Raw genomic sequence first — 25,798 nt, 5'->3', positions numbered from 1 at the left:
AAACAGTAAAATCATCTACTAGGGTTAAAGAACTTCAACAAACCATGAAAAATTACATGGGAATCCCCGAGCTTGACAGAGGATATATACAGCCAAGTAAAATTTATTCTTAAGCCAGACATACTCAAAGACCCTGAGAGAGTACTGATTCCTGTGTGGGTTTCTAACCAGCAGACAAATTATTTTACAAACTGTACACTTATTAAGCTAACAATCTCTGGGCCTGATAGAAAAACTCCTAAGTGATCCCCTTAGTCAGGAATCAACCCCAGTTGCAATTTACTGACTTTTCAAGAATTTGGTTTATTAAAATGAACTGTGTCTTACAATTTCCAACATCACTATTACTATCCTGATGTTGTGGTTTAGCCCCAGCTGGCAACTAAGCACCACGCAGCCACTCGCTCACTCCCCCCCCAGTGAGATGGGAGAGAGAATCGGAAGAGCAAAAGTAAGAAAACTCAAGGGTTGAGATAAAAACAGTTTAATAGGGAAAGCAAAAGCCACGCACACAAGCAAAGCAAAGCAAGGAATTCATTCACTACTTCCCATGGGCAGGCAGGTGTTCAGCCATCTCCAGGAAAGCAGGGCTCTATCATGCATAACAGTTACTTGGGAAGACAAACACCATCACTCCAAACATCCCCACTTCCTTCTTCTTCCCCAGCTTTATATACTGAGCATGACATCATGTGGTATGGAATAGCCCTTTGGTCAGTTGGGGTCAGCTGTCCCAGCTGTGTCCCCTCCCAACTTCTTGTGCACCTGGCAGAGCATGGGAAGCTGAGAAGTCCTTGACTAGTGCAGCAACAACTAAAACATCTCTGTATTATCAACACTGTTTTCAGCACAAATCCAAAACATAGCCCCATACCAGCCACTATAAAGAAAATTAACTCCATCTCAGCTGAAACCAGGACACCTGAGTACCAGCCTATCTGACTGATTGGGCATCTCTAGCCATGCCAGCAGCTGTCAATGTGAGACTCAGGGTTAAGGACTTTTAACGTACTTTGTGCTGGCACCCTGGGTTTGCTCACACATGCTGTACATATACAGTTTACCAGCATCAAAAGAATTCAGAAAGTGCCAAGGATATCACTAGCTTCTTCAGTAGTCATAACTTCAGAGTTACCCAAATAGTTTCCCATTGGAATAAAGTATTTAGCATTATAACATTACTTTTAATAACATCTGATCTATTGTCTTTACTGGATTTCATATGATTGCTAAGCTTAAGTCATTAGGACTTTTTCTGTCACGTGTTCATTTGACTACTTAATTTGGAAACTTATTTTGCAACATCTTTAATCTTTTAGATATTCTACAGAATGATGTGAAAAAAAAAACCCTGACATTTTGTACAGCTTTAACAATACTGATTCAGAACCATAAAGCCCAATTTTAAATCTGCATTGCATTATTTATATTTCAAACTCTCAGCTCTTCCAGGAATTCTTTTGCTGTTATACTTCAAAGGTTTGTAAGAAATTATAGGTTTGACCATTTCTCAAGAACTTAGAACAGAAAAACCATTTAACATCACAAAAAGTATTGTTTAAGAGGCCTGGGTTTATGTATTTCCTTCAACACTAAATAACTGTACTGCAGGCTTTATCCTTATAAGTAGTTAGGAACATGTTGAAATCTCCTGAGCACAGGAGTTCTAGACTTACACATAGGGAGCCTCAGTAATTCAGAGAACACACAAGGCTTGAATTTTGCATACTAAACAATTGAGTTTCTGATGCTGTCTTCTTCAGCCTCAAATTTGGGCAAGGCAGAAAGTATTTATCTATGTGTCAAAGATTTCTGAATGCCCAGGAGCACAACACATGCACTCTGTTGTCCTCCAGGAGTCTAATCTACATGGAACATGTGAAGTACCTGATGGACAAACCAGCATACACAAAACAGAGTGATTTTCTCTCTTAAAAATATTTTTTTTTCTTATGCCTGTTTTCATCCTGTATTTTCATCATCTTTCTTTCAGAAAAACAGCAGATACTCAAAGTGGTAGCTTATTATTTTCTATTTTGTCATATTTAAGTTTTGGTAATTGGCTTTGGTCACGGGAAGAGCTTTGTACTACATTGGAGTTGACCTTGCATAGTCTCCAAATGAACTACTTTTCAAAACCAGTATGGATTTGAAGACAATTGTCAGATTAATTTGTACCATCAACTGACTTAGCCAGCTACCATCCATCAGTGTAGGTAAAGTAATTAACAAGTATATTTCTAGACTACTGGGAGATGAGCTCTTGTCATAAAGGAAATCAGAGCAGATTACTCTCCAGAAAGCAAACCGATGGATGGAAGGCTTCACCTCTCCCCGCGCTAGTGTATTCTTGTCATTTTGACAAAGTAAAATAAATAAATAGAATCTCAGGGAAGAAAGAGGAAAAGTAATGGCATATGTATGTCATTTTGAAAAATCAAATCAGAGAAAAAAAATTCAAAACTTTAGCCCTTCACAGGATACTACACACACTTGAAGTGACAATAAGTGAATGGGTAATAGAATAATGCTTCCACTTACTTTAGTGAGATCATTATACTTTTTTTCCATCAAATAATAGTTCGCTTTGAAGAATTAATTAGATCTGCATAGAAGTTAACACAGCAAGTGTATAAAACTCTGTTTCATGGACTTAGCAATCAAATTCTAAACTTAAAGGGATTCAAAAGGCTTTTCAAGTGCTTTACAATCCCCACTGTTTTTGTTTTTCTTTGTTTTTAATTAGTTGTACACATCCAGTAGTAGCTGTAACACCGATTTAAGCATAGTGGCCTTCATACTTCCAGGTAACCTATCCATGTGTCGTGGTTTAGCCCCAGCCGGCAGCTAAGCACCATGCAGCCGCTTGCTCACTCCCCCCTGGTGGGATGGGGGAGAGAATCGGAAGAGCAAAAGTAAGAAAACTCGAGGGTTGAGATAAAAACAGTTTAATAGGTAAAACAAAAGCTGCGCACGCAAGCAAAGCAAAGCAAGGAATTCATTCACTACTTCCCATGGGCAGGCAGGTGTTCAGCCATCTCCAGGAAAGCAGGGCTCTATGATGCGTAATGGTTACTTGGGAAGACAAACGCCATCACTCCAAATGTCCCCCCTTCCTTCTTCTTCCCCAGCTTTATATACTGAGCATGACGTCATGTGGTATGGAATAGCCCTTTGGTCAGTTTGGGTCAACTATCCTGGCTGTGTCCCCTCCCAGCTTCTTGTGCACCTGGCAGAGCACGGGAAGCTGACAAGTCCTTGACTAGTGCAGCAACAACTAAAACATCTCTGTATTATCAACACTGTTTTCAGCACAAATCCAAAACATAGCCACATACCAGCTACTATAAAGAAAATTAACTCTATCTCAGCTGAAACCAGGACACCATGCCAGATCCTGCAGCCTGCACAATCCCAGGTACTTTAATGGAGGTTCAGCAAGAGGCATCTCAGTAAGAACAATGGACTCTGCTACATTTCAGTGCTGGGTGAAATACTTCTGGCTTTTAACACAGCAGCTATTTGAAAGTGAGAGTAATGTTTCTTCTCTCTCTGCATGAGAGGACAAGCTACAAAGTCTGTAGCTGGAAAACACTGTCAAGGGACTCCCAGTTGCCAGATTTCAACTAGAATACTAATTTTATTGCAACTGGCTGCCAGCAGCTGTGATTCTTACAAGAAAGAAGGTTTTCTACAATGTTTCTCCACAGGCTGAAAGGAAACAAAAAAATATACTTTGTCTTAAACTAGTGTTACTGAAACCTGAAACAATAAAATGAATAATTTTAAAAAGAAAGTTTCTCAAGTTTTAGTGCAACTAGTTAACGGCACTGTTGTAGTTCATAGCTATCAATTACTTCGCTATTTTGTAAGGAGAGTTAAGGTTTGCAGGATTATTGTTGTCTCACAAGTGGAGTTCATTACTCGGTGTGCAACACCCAATACGCACACAGAGCCAAGATATCAGTTTATTTCAAGTTTTGTGCAAGACCAGGTGCTAGGTGGTAGCTCCACAAAGCTAGCACACCGCTCGTTCATACAGATGCTGTATTTATACTGTCTAGTTATACATATACATAAGTAATTACATTACGCAGTTTTTCTATTGGTCTACATTTTATTGCCTTACTCTTAAAGCTACAGGACTACTTTAATATTCTCCACTTGCCCAGAGGTGAGGGGTCTCTGCTTGGGCCGGGGTCTCCAGCTCAAGGAGTGTGATTTTTGGTTTATATGTGATTATAATAAGGATAGTTCATGCGAGGGTACTTCTTATCATACTTCTACTAGTAGTTTCAGATTGTTCCCAAAACATCTTAATTAGCTTACATATTTCTCCAGGATGTGTTTCACTCCCAAGGACAATAATTTTTGATTAGATGGTCCACATTCCAGTCTGAATCCCCCTTATCAACTCGTGTAAGTCCTGGCCTTCCACCAGCTCCTGAGTGACTACATTATGAACATCATTTTTCAAAGCTCAGCTGCTTCTTTTTCTCTTTTAATAGTGGGCTGGGTATTAGGAAAGCAGAGACTTCACTTCCTCTTCTCTGTCTCTAAAATATAGTTGCTTGTGATTCCAAATCATTTGAAAGCAACAGGAGAAACGTCCAGTTAGAAATGTATCATGAAAAGTTAAGTCAGCACCACAGGCACTGTCTTTCATGGGCAGCTCTGTGGCTGTGTTTTGTTTAACATCTCAACCAGAGAGGTGTCTGAATCTTAGAAGTGTCACTGCTTTGAATGTTTTATGAAATGGTAGAAGATTACTTGATACGCTTACTCATTTCACAAAGTAGGCAAGAGTGCTAGATATAGGAAAGAAAGTCTAAGCCTGTAAACAGTGGAACTGGAGTAAGCGTATTAGTGGCAGGGCTTGCTTACTCTTCTGTTCAAGGATGGGGAAGAAAAGAAGACAAAACAGCAAATGTGGTTACATTTAAGAAAATGATCATGCCACACGGTACCTTCTGACTGAAGTGGTTTTTGTTTGTTTCTCCCAGGTTATTTTTCTTCCCTACAGCTGTGCATTTAATACTTTTAGATTTATTACTGATGATGCTTCCAGGACACCAGTTTCTTGGAGAGTATGTGACCAGCAGTATTGCAGTTCATCTTAAAACACATTTATCAAAATTGTGACATGATGCCTAGAAATAGCAGGGGACTAGACTCACTGACTCCAACAACACTTTTGGTCCAACTAGATCCCAGGGTGAGGTGATTAAAAACCCCACCTTTAAACTCTTTCAGTTTGGAGGTGGAAAAGCAGTGAAAATGATGCCTGCAGCACTTTCCGATAAAAACATCTTGGCTGCAGCTACTCAAAATATTAAAACACATTAGCACTTCTTCTGGTATTCTTGTAAGGCAAGTTAGAATCACACTCTTCAAATGTTCTGCCACTGCAAAGTGCTTTCAGATTAGTAAATCTGTAAACCAGAGCTAAGCATAAACCATGTCCATTAAAGTAATTTAGGTTCATACAATGTATATATATATTAATGTACTTGCATGTTGACAAAAAAAACAAATTTAGGCATAAAAAGAAAGACAAACTATACCTACTAAATGAAAGAGTGTTTTCCTAACAGGGAGAAGTGATAAACAGATTGTTCATTTAAATATTTAGATAATCACTAGCAGGTGCTGATTACTGTCTGAGTAGATGAGGGTTACACCTGGGCATCCCCAAAAGGTATAAGCATTCTTCAGTAGTAGTAGGAATGGGATATAACACTTAGGGAACAAAAAAAAACCAACAAAAAAAAAAAAAGCATTTAATATCCTGTCTGAAAGTTCCTGTTGCTAGATTTTCATTTTGAATGGAAACACAGGTAATATGGAAAAAGCCTCCTGTGACCAACATTCACAAGCTGTCTGGCATGGAGTAAGACAGCATGGGGGCTGTGTGAAATTTTGAGGCATCTCAGTAGCTTTAACACTTCAAAGCCCTGTTAAGTTTTCTCCAAACAAGAAGCTATCCCAACCTGAACTAAACAAACACCAGTGTATTCACCAAGCAGCTAAGCTACGTTGTTCAGCTTATTTCTATAGTCTGTCAGTAAGGCTGATATATTCCCCATCTCAGTTCTCATGGCTTGATCCATAGAGTCTGCATAATTCAACATCTTAATAAGTCTTCAGGCAGTTTTGTAGGTTACCAAGCCTCTCCTCCCACCAAACTTCATCAAGCGGGTTGAAAAGAGCAGTATTGCTGCATGAAGGTTAAATTCACTAGCAACTGAACAAACAAAAAGGCCACTGAGATATCTATTTGTTTACAGAAAAGAAGTACTAGGTTTTACCCTATAATGCTACAGACAGCATGCCAAAACTTTGCAATACAGAGATATATTTAGATACATAGCAGTATACAAAATCTATACTAACTATACCCCGCCAAGAAAACAGTATTAAAAAAAATAAAAAATTGAAATGATTGCAGACAGCTTCTTCATAATTTTCAGCTTGGACTCATCACTCTGTGACAAACAAGCAAAAGAATCTAAACAAACAAAAGAATCCTTCAATGGGGAAAGATTAACTAAATCTCAAATTAGGCATTGGTTTTACTTTACAATAAGGTATTGGAAAGCATTGTAGGACTGTAAACTAGTGTCTTAAAAGAGTTACTTACGTAATACTTGCCATCTCTCATGGAAGTATGAAATATAAAAGCCCGTACTTTGAGCTCTATCATCTTAAACTGGTGCTCTGGCATTAATGTTATGCTCAGTTTTTGGTTTTTTTTTTTCTCATTTGTACACTTTCATGTACAGAAAGGTAAATTTAGAATCCAGATTACATAGTATTAAGCATGGGATATTCAACTTCATTATATTCACTTTCATGCATAGATACATATGTACACAGAACACGTCTAGGTACTGTTTTCATCTTCATCTCCATAGTTTCCTTGTTAACTTTACTTTCTGGATTAAATATCCACTGGTAATTGAATGATGACAAACTATCATTAACCACTTACACATCCTGTCTGTCATGAACAACTTGTGCACACTGTTGTATTGAATTAATTGTTTATAATCCCAGGAACATTAGAAACTGCTCTGAAAAACTAGACTCATCTAATGATTGTTAGTTGGCCCTGCACAACCCTTGTCATTGAACCCATGTAGGAACTAGAAGAGAAGGGAAAAAGAAAACAGTAAGATATTTGAAATATACTTTTGTGCTTAATACTGCCTAAGTATCATTTAGAGAGAGAATGAATATGACAGCAAAATTCCTACAAAACCATTTAATCCTCTCAGGAGACAAACGTAAATTTATTGTTTCAGTGCCATTTGAATGGCCTGTAGACTTGGAACTAATTATTTATTTTGTTTTCCCTCACTAGCAAGCTAAGCTATACCCTTGCTCTTGCTTGCAACCTTGTTTTACTTCTAGTTCCATTCTGAAAACCTGCCCAGCACACGAACATGCGTGTGCTAATGCACATGTGCGTGCACCACACACACACTCACACACACATTGTTTTATTGAGTTAATTATTCTGACAAAATAAATCAGTGAAAAACTCTGAGCACTAATCTTTTGATTAACTTGGAGGGCATTAAATTAGAGGGCATTATCTGCCACTAGACATCAAGTAAAATAAGGGTCTTAGAATGTACCATCATTATGGACTACAGGAGATTTTTTAGTGCTACAAACAATGCTCAACAGGTTTACCACATACATGCAACATGTGCCTGTGAAGTCTGTGGAAAAAGAAACCTCTACAGCCATTATAAGTAATACCTGTACAAATGTGGAACCATGTCCAATTTATAGAATTAATTTTTCTAAATTTTAATAACTTTACCAATTTAATAATTTAGAAAACTGTGGTAAAGTTATTGAAGGTAATGTTACCATATAAAGATATAAATCATTAACATTATTTAAAGCTCCTACAGGTTTAAGGAGTTTCATAAACAACTCATTAGTCTTTTTTCATTTAGCACGATGATTACAAGAGGTACAGAGCACATATTTGTATCAATATTTTGTAGCAGAGTGGTATATCTGATGGCCCTACTCTCAAAAGACAATCGAACAACATTAAAAAGAAAAAAGCTAAAAGTGAGGATTTTGGGCTGAGTAATTGTTTCTTCTCAATTTAAATTGCTATTAAGAAGGCAAATCCACAGAGAATGTAGAGCAGTTGATATTGGCATTTCTAAAATTTTAATCTTTGTAAACTTTTTGAGGAGTTTTGCAATTTAAAAGATTGATGGAAGTAATGTATAAATAGGGAGTAAAGAAAGAGCAGCATTATAACTAGATGAAAATGCAAGGAAGACAGACAGTGCCCAAGTGAGACTAAGTACTCTTTTAAATGCACAAAAACATTATTTATTTTAGAACTGGTGTGAGATGTTGCCTTGAATGCAATCATAGTTCTTCACTCAACCCTACAAACTCTAAGCAAGATCATTCTATTCATATTACCTAATTGTGTACTCCATCCATTCAATTGCTTCACAAAAGACATTGTCACTTCCAAAAGTTGTTCATACCTCTTCCAAGCAGTTGATGTATTTGAAGGGAAAATCCCTGCTTGGTAGATAGGCCAGTATGAGGTCCTTCAAAGTACATACCATTAGGATCCATATAACAAACTAAAAATTTAATTTGTATATGATAAGAAAGTCAGTTTGGGGGTTGGTTTGTTTGTTTTGTTTTGTTTTGTTTCGTTACTAAGTTCAAAGACTTGTAGGGATGAGAAATTAAAGATGGCTACTGGAGGTTATATATACAATATCTCACCTTAAAGTTTCAAACTTTTGAAGTCAAAAGTTTTTGCTGTCAGAAGTTTCTTGATCAAATGGGGGGAAAAAAAAAGAAGGTAAGATCTAAGGAAGAATTCACAAACAGAATGAGATTACTGGCTGTGAGAGACTGAAAGAGTTAATGTCTCAAACATTGTGGCGACTTGAGGTGCTATTTGCATGGCCATGGCAGGTCAGCGAGCACGGGGTGGGGGAGAGCGAGAGCGGGACGTGCAGGACGTGGAGAGCACGTCAAAGGATGCGCGGTTCCGGGTTCCAACGGACCTTACCATGTATGGCCAGAGGTCACACAGAGTTGATCTGAGGAAGGGGCTTGCAACCGCCCGAGAGACCCCTCGTGACCATCCCCCTCCCCCAGCGCCTGCACAGAAGATTGAGAACTTTCTGGAACAAGAACCATGTAAGTCCTGAAAGGGCGTACCTGGAGGTGGGGATTAGCTTATAAAAGACATGCCCCCCAGGGAACCACGTGCGCGCCCACCACTGGAGGATTGCCACGTCTGTCATCGTCATCGTGGGATCCAAGGGTGGTAATGCTTTTTCTTTCTCTTTCCTCCTCTCTTCTCCTTTCCTTTTCTCGCTTCTCTCTCCCTCTACTCTTCCAATATATGCAAGTTTGGGATAAATTGTAACAGGTTGCCTGGAAAATAGCTCCATTGCCAAATTGCCTCTGTTCATTCATTAAGTTAGCCAGTTCATTAAGTTTGTCTGTTTGTGGAATTCGCCAGTTAATAAAGTTGCTGGCCAGCCTGTTCTTCTGAGTCATTGTTGTGACTCTACCGACCACGCGGCTCTGCCGAGCAGAGATCGGCCTTTGTCGGTACCAGAAGTGGGATAGGCTGTTCCTCTGAGTCATTGTTGTGACTCTACCAACCACGCAGCTCTGTCGAGCAGAGATCGGCTTTTGTCGGTACACAAACCATCGGGGAATCAAAAAGATTCACCCCTCTCGCAACACACCGAGTGGGATGAGACACTGGCAAGTTCTTTTAAAAAGATTTAAATATTAAGTCATTATAATCGAGGAGTCCTGACACAAAATATGCAATCTGCATGAGAAGTCACTTGAAAAAAAGTAACAAATTTCCTGACAAACTGGAGGACACAAAATAAACACAACAGCTTCACTGCTGATATTTCCAGTTCCAGCTGTTCATGCAAATGCAGCTTACTCTTTCAGCTGTTACACTAAGATTGTGCACCACCGTCATTATGTTTTTTCATTATTTCCATTGTCAGGCAGCATCATTCACACATAACATCTCTGCACTAATTTTTATTTATAAAGGAATCTTTAGTTTGAACATGATACACAGCTGTAATACTATTACTGCAAAGAGTCAATCACCAATATTTCAGAGATTTTGCTTAGGTGATACTAGTATGATTGCTATCAAAATAGTATTTCTTCACTAGAAAGGTTCTGATGCCTGGATGTAAGCTCCCGAGGAGTTATGTAGCAAACAAGGAGGTAAGGTACTACGCTAACTAGCAAGATACAAAGTCAAGTAGCATTATGAATAACTTACTATCAGCTTACATCAAAGATCTGCAGCCCTTGTGTGCCTACAGATGGGATACAATGACCACTTTTGGCCCCTGTGTACAGGATATCAACAAACTGCATAGTCCAGAGAAAGGTCATTGAATGGCTTGGTAACTTGAGCATGTGACATACCAGGAGAAACTGAGGGAACTGGATTTGTTTAGCCTGTAGAAGAGAAAGCTAAGGAAAGGTCTGTTTGCAATCCTCATCTACCTAAAGAGAAGTTATAATGAAGGCAGAGCCTGGCTCTTCTTCATAGTTCACCTTAATAAGACAGTGGCAACAATCACAAGCTGCAACAAGGAAAACTTCCAACTGGATGTAAGACAAAAATTCTTAATGAAAGAAGCACTTAACTGCTGGAAAATGTTGCCTTGGAAAGCTGTAAAAACTCCATTCCTGGAGGGTCTCAAAACTCACCTGAAGAACATCCTGAGCAATCGGATATGCCATTGAAGGTAGGCCTGGTTTGAGCAGAGGGTGTACCAGATGATCTGCGGAGGTCCCTTCTAGCCTAAATTGGACATGACATACTTTTTTGTGGGAAGAGAAGACATCTGGTTTAACAACACAGCATCTCAAGCAGACATTTGTGCCACACAATACTACAGTGTTCACTTATATATAAACAGCTTGGTTTATAATGATGATCCTGCGGATTCATTTTAAAACGTTTCTAAAGTTACTTAAGTGTGTGACAGTTCTAGTTACAGCTTCCATTTTTTGACTAGTTTTGTCTAGGTCTTACATGAAGGTAATGATGACAGTGCATCCCATTGATAAGAGAAGGCAAAGGACCCAACCAAACTCCATTCTCCCGACAGAGAACCACAATTTCTATGCAGTGTATTAAAATCTATGTTTCTGTGCAACATTATTTTAAAGGGGTGAGGTAAAGGGTATCAAAGTGATATGCAAGAATGAGGGAGTTGAGGCACCAAACAAGTATATCATAGTACTATAATAGGAAATGCACATGAAAAATTCAAGTAGTTCGAATCATTCTTCTGGTCAGCACACTGCAATTATATTTGCAAAACTCTACTAGGTTCAGGCTCTCAGTCTGAACAAAAGTTTTTTGAGGGTCATACGGAATGTTATGCTACAGGTATGAACTGGGCAAGAACTGAGAGACTGAAAAGCTGACTCAACACATCAAACCTTATCATTGCCCTTTTGTCTCTTGCTTTGGACACTTCAGACATCTATCACTAGTGAGGATGATAACTAGATTTGGGATCTTCTGTCATTCGTTAAGAAGCTGTTCATTGCAATGATTCCTGGGAGTCTAAGATAGCACACAACTTTAATGTGGTTATCATTCTTTGCACTGACATGATGTTGGCAGTTTAAAAATGGAGTAAAAATTAATTTAAAGAAGTGCTAAGTGGTTAGAGAATGACTTCACAGCCCTTTGAAACATTCTTTATTGTAGGAAATACTGACTTCTTACTTCCTTATGACAAGATTGTGCCAAGAACAGGAAGAAGTGATCCATGACTGGCAGCCAGCTTCTAATGCCACACTAAACTTTGTTGGTGGTCTTAAGAGTTGTTAGTGCCATACTAGATTAAAGAGAGCATTTAAGAGTGCCTTTGTTTTCCCATGAACAATACAGGTGCTGAACTTTCATTGTTCTGAACAGTATGGAGTAGTATTTGAAACTTTGAGGCATTGTCACTTACCATAATTTTTCCTTTAAAAGTAATATGAAAGCATACCTAAAAGTGAAGTGGATTTGATCCCATTGGAGTGACAGTGTCAGCCTTAGCTGACTTAGAATACTTGTGAATAATTTAATTAAGTGTTCCTGAGCTTGGAGTTAGGTGCATAGGTTCAGATCCACAGAAGTATTTAGGCACCTCAGATACTACTATTCAGTAGTAGTACAAAAGTTATTTTATTCTTAGTGAATAAGAGTGATTTTTGAATGTTTTTTGGTTTAGTTTGTTTTGCTTTGCCTTTTTCCTAGCACAGAATAATAAGACATAATACATAAATATTAACAGCCAGCTTTTGTCAGATAGCATTAATTTCTGAAAACACTAGCTCTAAAATTTTTTGACTGAATTGGTTATGCTTGAGTCTAAGCATATTGCTCATTATCCACCTTCAGCACATTTTAAATGCTTCAGAACAGTCACAGATTAATACTAATGTTTCGAGAAGCTTTGAAGAAAATTGATGCTTTAGCACTTCAATGGAGCTTTAGTAGTTTTGGATAAAATTACCACATATCATTCATGATTTTTCAACTCCATGGCTAACGCATCTATCCTGATTCACATCAGTCATACCTGGCAAGAGCTAAAAGAAAGAGAGGTTTATTTTGTTCCAGGGAAAATTTCTTGCTGTATACCTGATGATCTTATATTTCATATCCCTTGTGAGTCTTTCAGAATGCACAACCACCTGTTATTCCCCCTCCCCCTCCAAAATAGCTAAATATGTAAAAGCTGGCATGAGACATGTTAGAGATGGAAAATGATTGATATTTCCTGAGATAACAGTTGTCTTGCTAATATTTTTTCTTACATTTAAATCAATATTTTTTATAAAAAAATCTAAGTCTTGATCCAATGGATTAAATTATTGAAGAGAATAATTATTGATTTTTCTGAGTTCATTCTAAAGCTGAATACTGAGGGAAAAACTAAGGTGAAAAAGTAATACATCTAGGAAGCTGTCAGATAATTACATCTCTGAAATATATTTGTATATTAATAGGTTTATATCAACTAAGTGTTTTAGCATATACAGAAAAATGTTTAACAACTTCAGGAAATGTTACTGTATTTTTGGACAAGCAACAAAGAAATATTGTCCAATAGTTACTTAGAAAAAGTATGGCTGATTTCATACAATAGTTTAAAATACTGGGGTTTTTTACTCCTTAATTGGAAATCAGGTTACACTTTCAAAAATATTTTAAAATGTGGATTTGGAAGTTTTATGTCAGGGCCCTGAGGGCACTGTTAGCCCTTTCTGTCCCTGCCTAGCCTCCCCTGGGGTCTTTCACCCCCTACCATTGCCCAGGACCCCATTTCAGCTCAGCTTGGGGCCTTCAGTCCCTGCCCCAGAGATGCTGCAGCAGCGCAGGTCCCCAGCCCTGTTTCTGGCTCATCGTTTGGATTTCCTGCCTCAGTCTTGGTCCTGGCTTGATCCCCCACCATTGCCCAATGCTCCTTGGCCTGCCAACAGGACGCATTGCTTTCATCCCAACTCTGCTCCCCTGGCTGAGCCCATTGGTGAGGGCATTGCCCATCCACGTCGCAGCCACCCTCAGCTCCCAGCTCACCGACCCTTGAGGAGCAGCCCCACTTTTGTCACTACTTAACAACTTAGAAATTCATGGAGTGATTTTTAACCTAACATAGCCCAATAATCACCTGATGAACTTCAGATGTCTGTAGAAATTTAACTACTTCCAGAGTAACGTATGTGGAATAAGATTTCCAATGCATCGGTTGGTGGGAATTCTTGAGTTACACTATCACAATGATTTATGATTTAGTAATTTAATTTAATTTAATTATTTGATTATTTATTTCCTTTTGAATGGGCTCTTTAAGTTATTATTAGCTCGCTTACTCAAACAAGTCCTCATTTGCCAACTAATAAAATGTTTTTAAGTTCAAGAGCACTTTAAAGAAGGAACATAAGACATTTTAGTTATCTGAAGTTTAAAGAGTTGTGCAAATCTAATACTCTGTTCAATAATTAGAACTGACCACTTAACCAACTGCACTCTACACAGCTTTTGTAATGAAACCAGAAAACTTGTCCCAACACAAGGTGGCACATTCTAGTGGCAACAAAAGTCTTAGGAAACCTCATTCCCCAAACTGGAAAAAAGAAAAAGCACTTCTGTTAGCTGGAATTAAAAAGTTTGTTTTCTGAATGATAGATATTTAAAAATTATTAATATTTATAATCAGAGTGGCCAACTGCAGAATGCCAGAAAAGCCTGGCACAAAATTGTTGTGTCTACATCTACTTCTGTATCTGTACCATTATAAATCTATATACACATTGTAATGGGTCTGGCTAGAATGGAGTTAATACTCTTCGTAGCAGCCCATTTGGTGCTGTGTTTTGGATTTGTAACCAAAGCAGTGTTGATAACACACCAGTGTTTTGGCTGTTGCTGAGCAGAGTTTGCACAACATCAAGGCTTCCTCTTTTTCCCACTCTGCCCGCCACCCCAGAGAATAGGCTGGGGTTGCACAAAAAGTTGGGAAGGAACAGCTGACCAGAATTGACCAAAGGGATATTCAATACCATATAATGTCATGCTCAGCAATAAAAGCTCAGGGAAAGGAGGAGGAAGCAGAAACATTTGTAGATGTCTCCTGATGGGAAGTAGTGAATAAATTCATTAATTTGCTTTGCTTCTGTGCACAGCTTTTCTTCACTTATTAAACTATTTCTATCTCAACTCACAAGTTTTCTTCCTTTTTCTTTTCTGATTCTCTCCCCTATCCCTCCTGGGGTGAGGAGACACCAAGTGGCTAGAGGGGTGCTTAGCTGCTGGCCAGGGTCAACTATATATATATATATATATATGTATATATATATATAGTTATATATACATACATATATATATATGTATGTATGTTTTCATAAGCTTTGCATTTCCTTATTTTCAGTTTGTTCTCTGAGCCACCAAAGTGAAGACAGGTCATTTTCTAAACTTTTTTCTGAAGCTCCATATTCTAGAAAGCTTTAACATTTGTGGTGGGATATTCCATTTGGTTTTTTTGTTTTGTTTTACTTGACATTAAGCTTTCTCATGTAAACATTTAACTGAGAACCTTTAAGAATGTCATAGGAATCATAATTGGAGTTCTAATGTTAAAATACTCCAGCAGAGTTTCCAGCAGATGACATAACTAGAGAAGAAGTAAAATGAAGTTGTTCAGACTTGATTGTAAATTACCCTACAGTGTCACCTCTGAAACATGTCTTCAAATTATTGGATCCCTCTTTAATGGTTGAATCATTTCCCTATTGTAATTAATGGTGGCTTCAATCAACAGTACCTAACTACCTGAAGTTTTGTCAGTTAACAGTTTTGCATGAAGATACCTAAGGGTTGCAACATGCAAAAGTTTTTGTGAAAGCAACTGAGTTTTCTATAAAATGTCTATAGTGCTTTTAGCCACATCTTCAAAGTTCTCCACTTTTAACCACTGCTTGTCCTGAGGCTATAGTGAAAAAACAATAGATGCAGGTGATCCCAGTAGTGCTGTATGGGCATATATATAAAATTTTCTTCTGAGCGTCCCACCTAAATAAGGGTGAAACAAAACCTGGTTTTGATACTCCCAGAGAAGTCACAATAGTGCTTGAGAGAAACCTGAGGTAAGTTATTTTATGTCAGAACTGAAAACAAATCTTCTGCCTAGAAAAGACATATTTGGCATTTGAGTATTATATTTTACTTTGAATTTACCATATACCAGTAAATATTTTAGAGTTAAATATTTGGCAACAAATTAGTTTAGGACACATACAATATGTCACATAAATCTATATTGAATCTCAATGTTGTCATTGACATTGAAAAACAGGTATTGTATCTCTAAAAAATGACTATTATAAAAAAAATGTATTTTTGTTCAATAAATGAAGTTAAGCTGATAATGCTAATTTGCATTCATTTTCCTGGAGCAGGATTTTGTTGTCATGTTTTCTTTATGTATTGTCAGCTTAATACTACATCCTTTCGTTAAAAGCATGTATATTCTGTGCAATTATTTTATACAACATCACTAAACTTGTGCTTTATTGGATTACATTTGATTTTAAATTGTGTTGCTTCAGTACTACAGTAACTCTTGAATGTATTCAATGAATACCTCACAGTTTTTAGAAGTCCTTCCTTTGAAATCATCCCTCAATTTCTGTCTTCTGAGATGGTGTGCTATAAATACTAAAAGTAATACTAAGAACTGTGCTGCATATCCTGCACTGACACAGATGTTTTCTGTATAATGTTCTCTTAATCTTTAGAATAATTTATTTTCTTTTTGAATCAGCACTCAGTGTACTTTAAAAGAATGGGACATTCTCAGAATTATATGGGTAATAAAAATTCAAGGTCTTGAATTCTTGCGTTTAGCTTTAGTCTCAGTGAATTTCACTGCAGAGAGTGATGGAGTACATCTGGAGTTAATGATGTGCAATCCCAGTACCTTAGGAGGGATGAAACATGAAATATGCAGCTAGCTCTTGTCTACTTCCCCTGCCCTGACACGCAAACACTAAAATGTTTAAGTCCTGGCTACCAGAAAGCAATCTTTATATTATACAGAAGAAAAGGTATTTTTAGGCTCATACTGGGGAGAAGAATACACCTGCTCCTGTCTTATGTTGTTGCCTTCAGAAAAGCAAATAGAATAAATGGCAAGAGGTTATATACTAGGCAGCAGAGAAAGAAAAAAAAAAAAGAATAAAATCAGTTGTAAAAGTGCTGTTAACATTCAGAAAAACATAGACTGGCAACACCTTCAACAGATACTCCTGGGACAGCTCTTGCTTGCAATCTGAGAAGCAACTTTGATAGAATATCTTGTCCATCACTGCGCTCCGAGCTCAGAATTACCCTCTGCACAGGAATCACAGGGCCTGCAGAATCGCTAGAACTCTGTCAGGTCAGGCTATGGTGCTCACAAGCAGATTGATGCTTTATCCTGAAACAAAGTTGAGATCTGTCATTCTGACATGTAACTGCTAGGTCTCTGAAAAACCCATGAATATAGATCAGAAAGAATGATGAGGTGGAATCAAGATCCTAAAGATAGCACAGCAAGCTGACTTGCACTCTCTCCTATTCCCCCTCTTCTGTGACTCTCTATCATCAGCCACATGCAAGTATTTGGTGGGAAAATTCCCTCTTTTCCTCCCATCTAGACACACACAATTATCTTTTTCAATTGCTTTTATCATCTTTGTGAACTACTGTCTTGAGTGCAAATCCAATTACTAAGGTAAAAAAATTAAAAATAGCTAAAATTTTTTCCAGTATATTGACAGGAAAAACTTCTATTTCTGTAGGTATGAACTTAGATAATATAAACAGGCCTACTAATATTTTTTCTGCATAAAATTTAATGTTTCAATAAATAAGAAAAATTCTATTCTACTGGGGTATTGTTCTAATACTCCAAAGGATTTTTAGGCAGGGTTCGTAGGGCCCCTGGCTCACAGCTGCAGGTAGCTAGAGCTGTAGTCCCAACAGCCTGTAGAATAGTTATTTCACATGCACTGACTTCACTGAAGACTGCAGAACACATTAACACAAGTAACAAACTCCAGATCTGAGAGTTACAGACTCCAGAACTGCAGTTACAGATCACACAGATAAACAAAAAATAACAAGAGAGAAAACAAACTCCTAGCTTATGCACTGGTGGGGGAGCCCTTGTCTTCTGCAGCTGATCAGCTAGAATCCTAAAGCACAGAGTTGTTGCATTAAAATTACGGTGCAAATAAACAATCAGGAAACACTAATGAATTTTCCTGCAACCTCTTTGAGATTACAGTAAATTTTCCTTCTAGATACTCTTCTCCCAGACTTAATGTTCCACCTTTGAAATTACTCCAGTCCTGTTATAAAATTCCTTCCCTAACAGGCAAACTGCATCTTGAAATATCTTAAACTCTTTCCTTTTATTATTTCATTCAGATGATCTTTTTAGCACTCCACTCACTCATAGGTTAAAAAATTTTGTTCTTATGTTCTGTCGAACCTATGTTACCAATAACAGCACTGCTATACTCTGCTAAGTGTGATTTGGACTCATATTGTGATTTAAGTACATTGGTGTATCATTCTGCTCAATCAAAATCCCATGTAATATCAGATAACTTCAAATAAGTAAATTTGGTATTAAATATTATACTCTTCACATGTGGAATATCTAAAAGAGCCCAGACATTGAGTATTGGACTCTGACAACCTATTTCTAATCATTTCCACTAGGCTCTTAAAACACATCCTATCACATTTGAATAGTTACATGATTCCTGCCCCCCCCCCCCCTTCTTGTTACTCCCAAACACACTTAAAGAGACTCAATATCTTTCTCGGTCATTTTCATGCTGAACTAGGTAAGATTTTTATTTTTTTTCCTTAAAATAGATGCTCCTTCCCTGATCTTCCTAGCAGCCAATTACTACCCTTGTTGCAAGTTAACTTGGTTTTGAACATAGATAATCAGAACCACACAGAATATACTGAGATGTTCTCTGTGTCTTCTGTACTTATCTATTGCCTTTCTCTACTGCAGATACTTTGTCTGACAGATCTTAGTATCACTTTTCCCTTAGTTTTTTCCTACATTGTTGCTTATAATGATCCTATGACTAAAAAAATATACTCAGATCTCTCTCATTTTCTATCCGCTTCAACTAATGATGTACTTCTATATAGCAGAACTCCTCATTATTATGCCATTAGTCCATGACTTTGAAATTTTGTACTAAGAATTTTATTTCTTTTTCTACTAGGAAGCAGGGTCTAATTATTCTTGTAGTATTATCGCATTCTTCACAGCATCAGCAATACCTCCAGATTATAAGCACACACCTCTTTCAGGATATTAATGAGCTCAACTTTACATATTTAAACAAATTTCTTTTTTTATACCCTCATTAAAAAGATCAAACAAAAAATAATGCATCCATTGGAAACTGGCGTCTTCCAGGATGCACTTTAGTGTAGAGTTTTGCAAGAGGGAGTGGCTTCAGTTCCAAATCTAGTCCCTACTCAGGCCATCGTAACCAATGATAGTTTAAGTCGTAGATGGGCATATATTAGCCAACAAATACACCTTGCTTTTTATTATTGTTTATGTTATCTTCATTACTTTGTTTCATGAACAATTAGAGGACTGAATTGTCTTCATTGAGAATTTGTATTGCTACCCATGGACCACTGGTACAGCATTATGAATTTGGAAGCTTGTAAAATTCTGGAAGATATTTTATGTGTATGGTACATGTATATGGCATCAATTTTATTATAGTTCTTAAAATCTAATAGCAGAGAAGGTTGGGTCATAGTCTCCTTTTTCAGCAATTGCTAGATACAAGATTTCTATTTTTAAATACTTACCTGAAACAATTATATTTCAGGAGATCTTTTGTAATGATTCTGTTAATTGTTTGGATTTTGCAAAGCCACGTCATTCTTTTTAATCATGTTTTGTCCATCAACAATCAACAATTGTCAATCTAAGAAGAACTGCAATTCTAACAAAACTCTGGTTCTTAAAAGGTTGCAGTATTTCCTAAGTAAAATGCTCAGAAGTGACTAATGATAGTGTCAGTTTGTGGCAGGCTTAAAGAGATGTTTTTCAGGAAGGGATGACCACACTTATTTAAACATCATGCCCCCAGATGAGAACTCAGATAGGAAATCCAAAAGTCAGTAGTCTTTTCTGAGAATATTGGATTTCATATCTAGAAAAAATGGCCCAAACTTTAAGTCTGTCTACATGATTTATAATGCCAGTATTAGTCTAGCGTCTAAGCAGTTCAACTTCAAATTCTCACAATACTTGTATTATTTTTATTTTAAAGTCTGCTGCTTAATACAAACATATTGTTTAAAATCATGGCTTTATTCTTTTTTGCACTATGAGACCAGTGTTTGAACCGCTTCGAAAAGCAGGTTTTAAATCTCATCTTGTAACATAACAGTCATAATGTAGGGAGAATTGAGGTTGTTACTTTACCTTTAGTCTGAAATACTGTGATTTTTTAATTATTATTATTTCTCCTTTAAATTTATTTTGAATGGAACATTAGTTCCATCACTAGCAGTTAGGAGTAGCTGCAAGTTGGGAAAGTTAATAAAATTTTCTTGTGCCTTTGTCTTCAAAATATTATTGTTTAGTGCAGAGAGAATGAAAAAAAAAAGAAAAAGATTTTAATAATGAACAATAACTTAGTGTACAATTACCTTTCCATGTAAACAGCGCAATGCAAAGTTCATGATCATTCAGACATCATGGTATTGCTATTTAATGAAATTTAGATTCTGGCAAAGCACTGTTAATGGTGATTAAAAAATAACAACACAGGAACTGGGAATTCTAAAGAAGACAGAGCTCACAATTTGTAAACTGCCCTAGAACTTAAAAATGGCTTTTGATAAATTATAAAGACTGGCAGACCCACAGGGCTGAAATTCTCAACCCATAGTCTGGAGGCTTTACTCCTGGTCAAGTTTTAAATTGTTGTTTGTCTGTTTCTGGCTGCTAAATTGAATAAAGACTGCAAAATACCTTTAAGCTAAAGCAGAACTATCTATTTCAAACCAAGTTTGAAATTTAGCTTTCATGCTTTAAATTAGCATTTAAAGCATGAAAATGCAAATTAAACAAAAGCATCACTTGTAATTTTTTAAATGTTTAGGAATCTATGAGGTTGTGGCAAAATTAGTCTATCCAACAATATTATTATACTAGAATAATGTATCCTTTACTTTTCACAAGGATTCAACATTTAGTTATGAGCAAAATCATGTTTATATTGCTTACAAATCAATAACATGCTTTTAAAAACAACCTCCTTTTGGTGAGGAAAGGTAGGGAGAAAATTAGCACTGGTTGACAGTTATATCAATAGTGAACACCCCGTGCTGAAATAACCCCTGTTAAAGTTTTTTATTAGTATACTTCTACCATTCCTCCAAGTGACATTACTATGTGACCACAACAATGCTGGTTCTGCCACAAGGAAAAATAAAATCTTCTTCTGCAGTTCTCACACCTTTCCTTCCTTACATCAGTTTGAAAAATGGGACAGTTTAAAGTAGTAATAGTGTTGTAGCACTATAAGGATATAAAAGTTCACAATGCAGTTTCTCCTCACAAACCTTGCTACAGTTTTTTATTGATACAATTTTTTCTGCAGATTGTTTTTCCTTGTAGATTTCTTGGTCCTTTTCTCACATTGTAGAAAATGCTGGTTAGATTTCTTAGCAGAGACTGTAGAGTATGTAGAAAATCCACTTGCTGAAGAAGCACCCAGGTCAGACAGTTCTAGTTCAGTGTGAACTCAGCCAATATGCTTCTGTGTCACCGTATCTAGAAATCCCATCTGTGAACCAGTCTGGCTTGCTCTTGAAACATAACACGAGAGGAAAAAACCTTTAGTCCCAGAAGTACATGCCTACACTGCAGTAAAAACATGGGTTTAGTCTGGTGGTTCTAGTATGAGGTAAGGAGGATTTCAAATGAGCTGATAGTGCACAAGCTGTGATGGTGTGCACATGTGCTCTTAGTACTGTGCAGAAAGTTAGAAAAATCTGGTGTGTCTGTTTGTGCACTTTTGACTATATTTTGAACACAAGTTATTTTAGATCAACACAACAGAAGTTTAGTAGCTCAGTTACTGGTGCTTTAATAACCAGATATTTGCCCTTTTACTTCCCACTGTTTTAATATGCCCAGCTGTTGATTTGTAGTTCAGTTTATGTGGCCATTCTAGGCTAAAATTTCCAAAGAGTGTACCAGTGATATGTATGAAATGGGAAACTGGTATATATAAGAAATATGTAAGTATAGATATAAGTATATAGATATAAGTATATATTAACATAAATATATAGTTATATATAGTATCTAAGTATATATAAGTGTACATAAGAAATATTATATACTGAGGTAAGTGTTACTTTCAGATTTTGATAAAGAACATGTTCCACACAGAGAAAAGCACAGGTGGATTTCCACATTAAAGAAAAATTAATTAAGAGGTACTAATATATAGCAGTATTTATGAATTTTCATGGAAGATGCCAGACTTAGGAAAGAGTGCATTTTCAGATGGAATGGACATATAACAAAGTATTTATTAAGTAGATTGAACTTATCCAAGTCAAGGCTTGAAAGTAACAACACAAAGAGAATAGCAAATGCTGTTGCTTGACGTTAGAGACAGTGGAGAAGATTTAGGGGTTTATTTTTCTAACAGGATTTAGAGAGCTTAGCACACTCTCAATTTTAGGTCTAATATAGGAGCACGTTTTTGTACATAGGGATTTGACAAACAAACTTTATTTGATCTCTGTGAGGAGCTTAAAGAAGACTCAAAGGCAAGGCAATGGAGAACTACCTTTTACAGAATAAGAAATGCTTGAAGTGTCACCCTAATCATTGGCCAGCAGCTCTCTATAAATTTTGGTCAGTTCAGTCACATTAACCCATTTTTTCCTCCTGGTCTTGTGCCATGTTCTCCTTGTAAGTCCAACATTGCTCCAGGATGTTAGAAAAACCACGCTGAATCCAGCGCTGAGACTGGCGGTGTGGTCAGTCCCGCAGTGCTTTCACAGCAGCTGTGTGGCGGTGATGGAGAAGCCACGAGTGGCATCAGAGGGAACAAGTGACTCCCAGAGCAGGCTGGCCCTGCAGTCCATTCATCCAGCACGCTGAGTGCTCCGGTAAAGGTCAGCCTGAGGGCTTCTGGCCATGCTGCGTACCAGACATCCCACTGAAAATGTTAGCTGTGTGTCCATACCTACCGCAACTACGCACTTCGTTGAACGGTGGGAAGAATTTTCAGCTCTTGTCAAAACTGAGCCCCAAAACTAGTGCCCACTTCTTGTATAGGGTAAGGGAAAAGGTGAAAATCTTGTTCTTCCTTATTTTCCTGTCAGGAAGAATATTTTAATTCACTTTACTTGGCTTATTCTTGGTTTAGATCAAGAACACAAATGAAAGCAGAATCTCAGTAAAGAAGTTGTTTGAATTCTCCTCATCTCTCATTATTATTAGTATACCTAACATTTGCATCTATTTTCAAACAAATCAATTTCTTAAAAAGATAATACGAATTATTGGTACCAGCTCTGTATCTATCAAACACTGAATTACTGTCATTTAACTTTAACTTTTTATCAATATAAGAAATCCTATACTTTATTTTCTCAAAGTTAAATTAGATTAAATACCTGCCAATTGCCTTTCTATTGGAGGGATGCTATTAAGAAATATTGAAATGAACTTTCTTTCAGTTTAACACAAAATTACATATTTTGCAGCACAGAAACTGATATGATTGCATACAAATTATATTTCAACTATTTAGTTAAGAATAGTTATCTTCTTAATTTTAATTAAAAAAAAATGTGTTTCTGTTCTTTTCAGAGGAGAACCAGGATTTTATAATGACAGAGCAAAGTAAGCTTCCAATTACCTTTCTCTGTTTAACAAATAACTTTCTTTGCCCACAGTATTTTCTTTGAAAATAATAAAGCTTTCAAACAAAGAGCCTAATAAGGCTATTAGTCTGGGGCAATAACAAAGTTTGAATGTAAGCTTAAATGCAATCCGCATCTTTCCTGTTTCTCTGAACAAGATGCAAATGTCTGAAACGCATGCTGGTTTGACAGGACTTAGACAACTATATCAATTATATGTTGTGATTTTCCAGTTAGTCCAATGCAATTGAATAATATTCTTTAGTTCTGCTTACTTTAGGATGAAATGGAGACTTGATTTAGCTTATAGTCATGTATTTTGTCTGATGAGTTTCTTTCTAAAATAATGGATATAGGAAAAAGCATTAACTATGCAATGAGAATCAGGCTGGTTTTTTAAAGACTTGCCATCTGAGCATGATTACGATAGTCAGGACAAAAGCATTTAGGAATCAGCCTCATGGTAGGATGATTAAGTAATTTGGAAGCACATGCTCAGAAAAAAAAATGGGCATGAGTTTATGGTCATATACAAGACTACAGCCTCACTACTGAACCTGCTTTCTTTCTGCTCAGGATCTCTTACTTCTACTCTGGTCTTCTAAAAGGCATATACTATGTTACTGGAGATAAGGGAGAAGTAGCAACCAGTGGAATAATTAGGCTTCCGATGAAAGAAAATTTTAAGCAGACATTTCTCAGAGTATTTCAAGTATTTCTGCTAGTACTTTTAAATGTGACCTGCTGATCTTGGTGTCCAGGATCTCCCACAGCAGCCACGTCCCACTGCAATGGTGGCTCTGTGGCCTGGGGGTGGCATGCTTTCTCACAAAACTTTCACAGGAACCAGATTTTGTTCACGCAATTCATCCCCATTAGGTCACACAAGTATGAAACATATTTTTTTGAGACAGATTATGCAAGTGATTTCTTCAGAAAAGTCCACTTTTGGAAATATCTGAAAGTACAAATTCACTGAGATTTGTTTGTGCTGTGTGCTAAAAAGAGAGGAAGATTTTTATTTGGTTTTATTTTGAAAATTTGGGCTATTTTAAGTTTTCAAGAGCAAGGCTTGGATCCTCAAAATCCTTATGCAATTAGCATTCATTATTTTAATAAATGCAGTGTCAAAAGTCTGGTAAACATGCTACAGCCTATCTTATGACATATGTTGCTACCCTTACTTAGGTATATACTATGATTTTATGGATTTTATTGCTTTTGTGCTGGTCATTTTTTAATCAATAACAGTTTGAGGGATTGTAGTTTCATATGTGTGTTGTAACTGCTCTAAGCAAATCCTCTGTTCTTTGCACTGATATTTCCACTACCTGCATTACATTTTAATGCTTTCTTTTGTGGCTTTCTTTTTTTAAACATTTTTTGCAAAACAGCTGCAGGAATAAGTTCTTTGTAGGAATGATAGGTCTGAGTTGCATAACATGCAGAGGGGGATAAGAAATTGTTTGTTGACCTTTTTATGTTTCTGTAAGCCAACTGGTTATCTCTTTTGCAACCGGTTCAAAACTAGTGAATCTCAAAAGATGTCTTGAGATAAGAGGAGGTAAAAAAGTTCTTCATGCCACCTTGACTTTAAATACAGCATTGCAGTGCCACTTCTCTGTCACCCATGTAGATAAAAATGACGAGTAACTGAAGATCTTCACTGTACTTATAGATTAGTATACACCTGTGATCACAGATGCACTTATTTCTGCAGAAGTGAGAACTACTGGGTTTTATTATAGGTTTTCTTCAGATGCATACCTCAATAGTGTGAAAATGGATTGAACTGTTTTACATTGCTCCCCTAGAAACAGTGTGTTCATGACTGAAAATTTCTGGCATTTTATAACAGAAAGGAAGAGCTATTGTGGATTAAGGGAAAAAAATATAAGCTCGTCATTGGGCTATTTAACTGTGCTATTTCTGCAGTTAAATTGAAGCACAAACTAAGTGAGGTTTGTTCTTTACATGCAACTATCTCTTCTTAAATGAGAGCAACGTAAATATTTTGAAACATGTAAAGCTAAAATACATTTGACTGCCTCCAACATCCTCAGGAAGGGATGCATAGAAATGTACTATTCATACGTGACAAGGACACAAAGATGTACTGTGAACACATCTTCAATGTTCTAGTTTTCCCATTAGTATTTTATGCAATTAAATGGTAAAATACTTGTTCTGTGCATGTTGCTCAGACTCACTCATTCCACAATAGCAGATATGCCCGAT

Source organism: Ciconia boyciana, chromosome 2, assembly GCF_034638445.1.
Source record: "Ciconia boyciana chromosome 2, ASM3463844v1, whole genome shotgun sequence".
Taxonomy (NCBI): domain Eukaryota; kingdom Metazoa; phylum Chordata; class Aves; order Ciconiiformes; family Ciconiidae; genus Ciconia; species Ciconia boyciana.
This window is presented reverse-complemented; position numbering follows the sequence as displayed.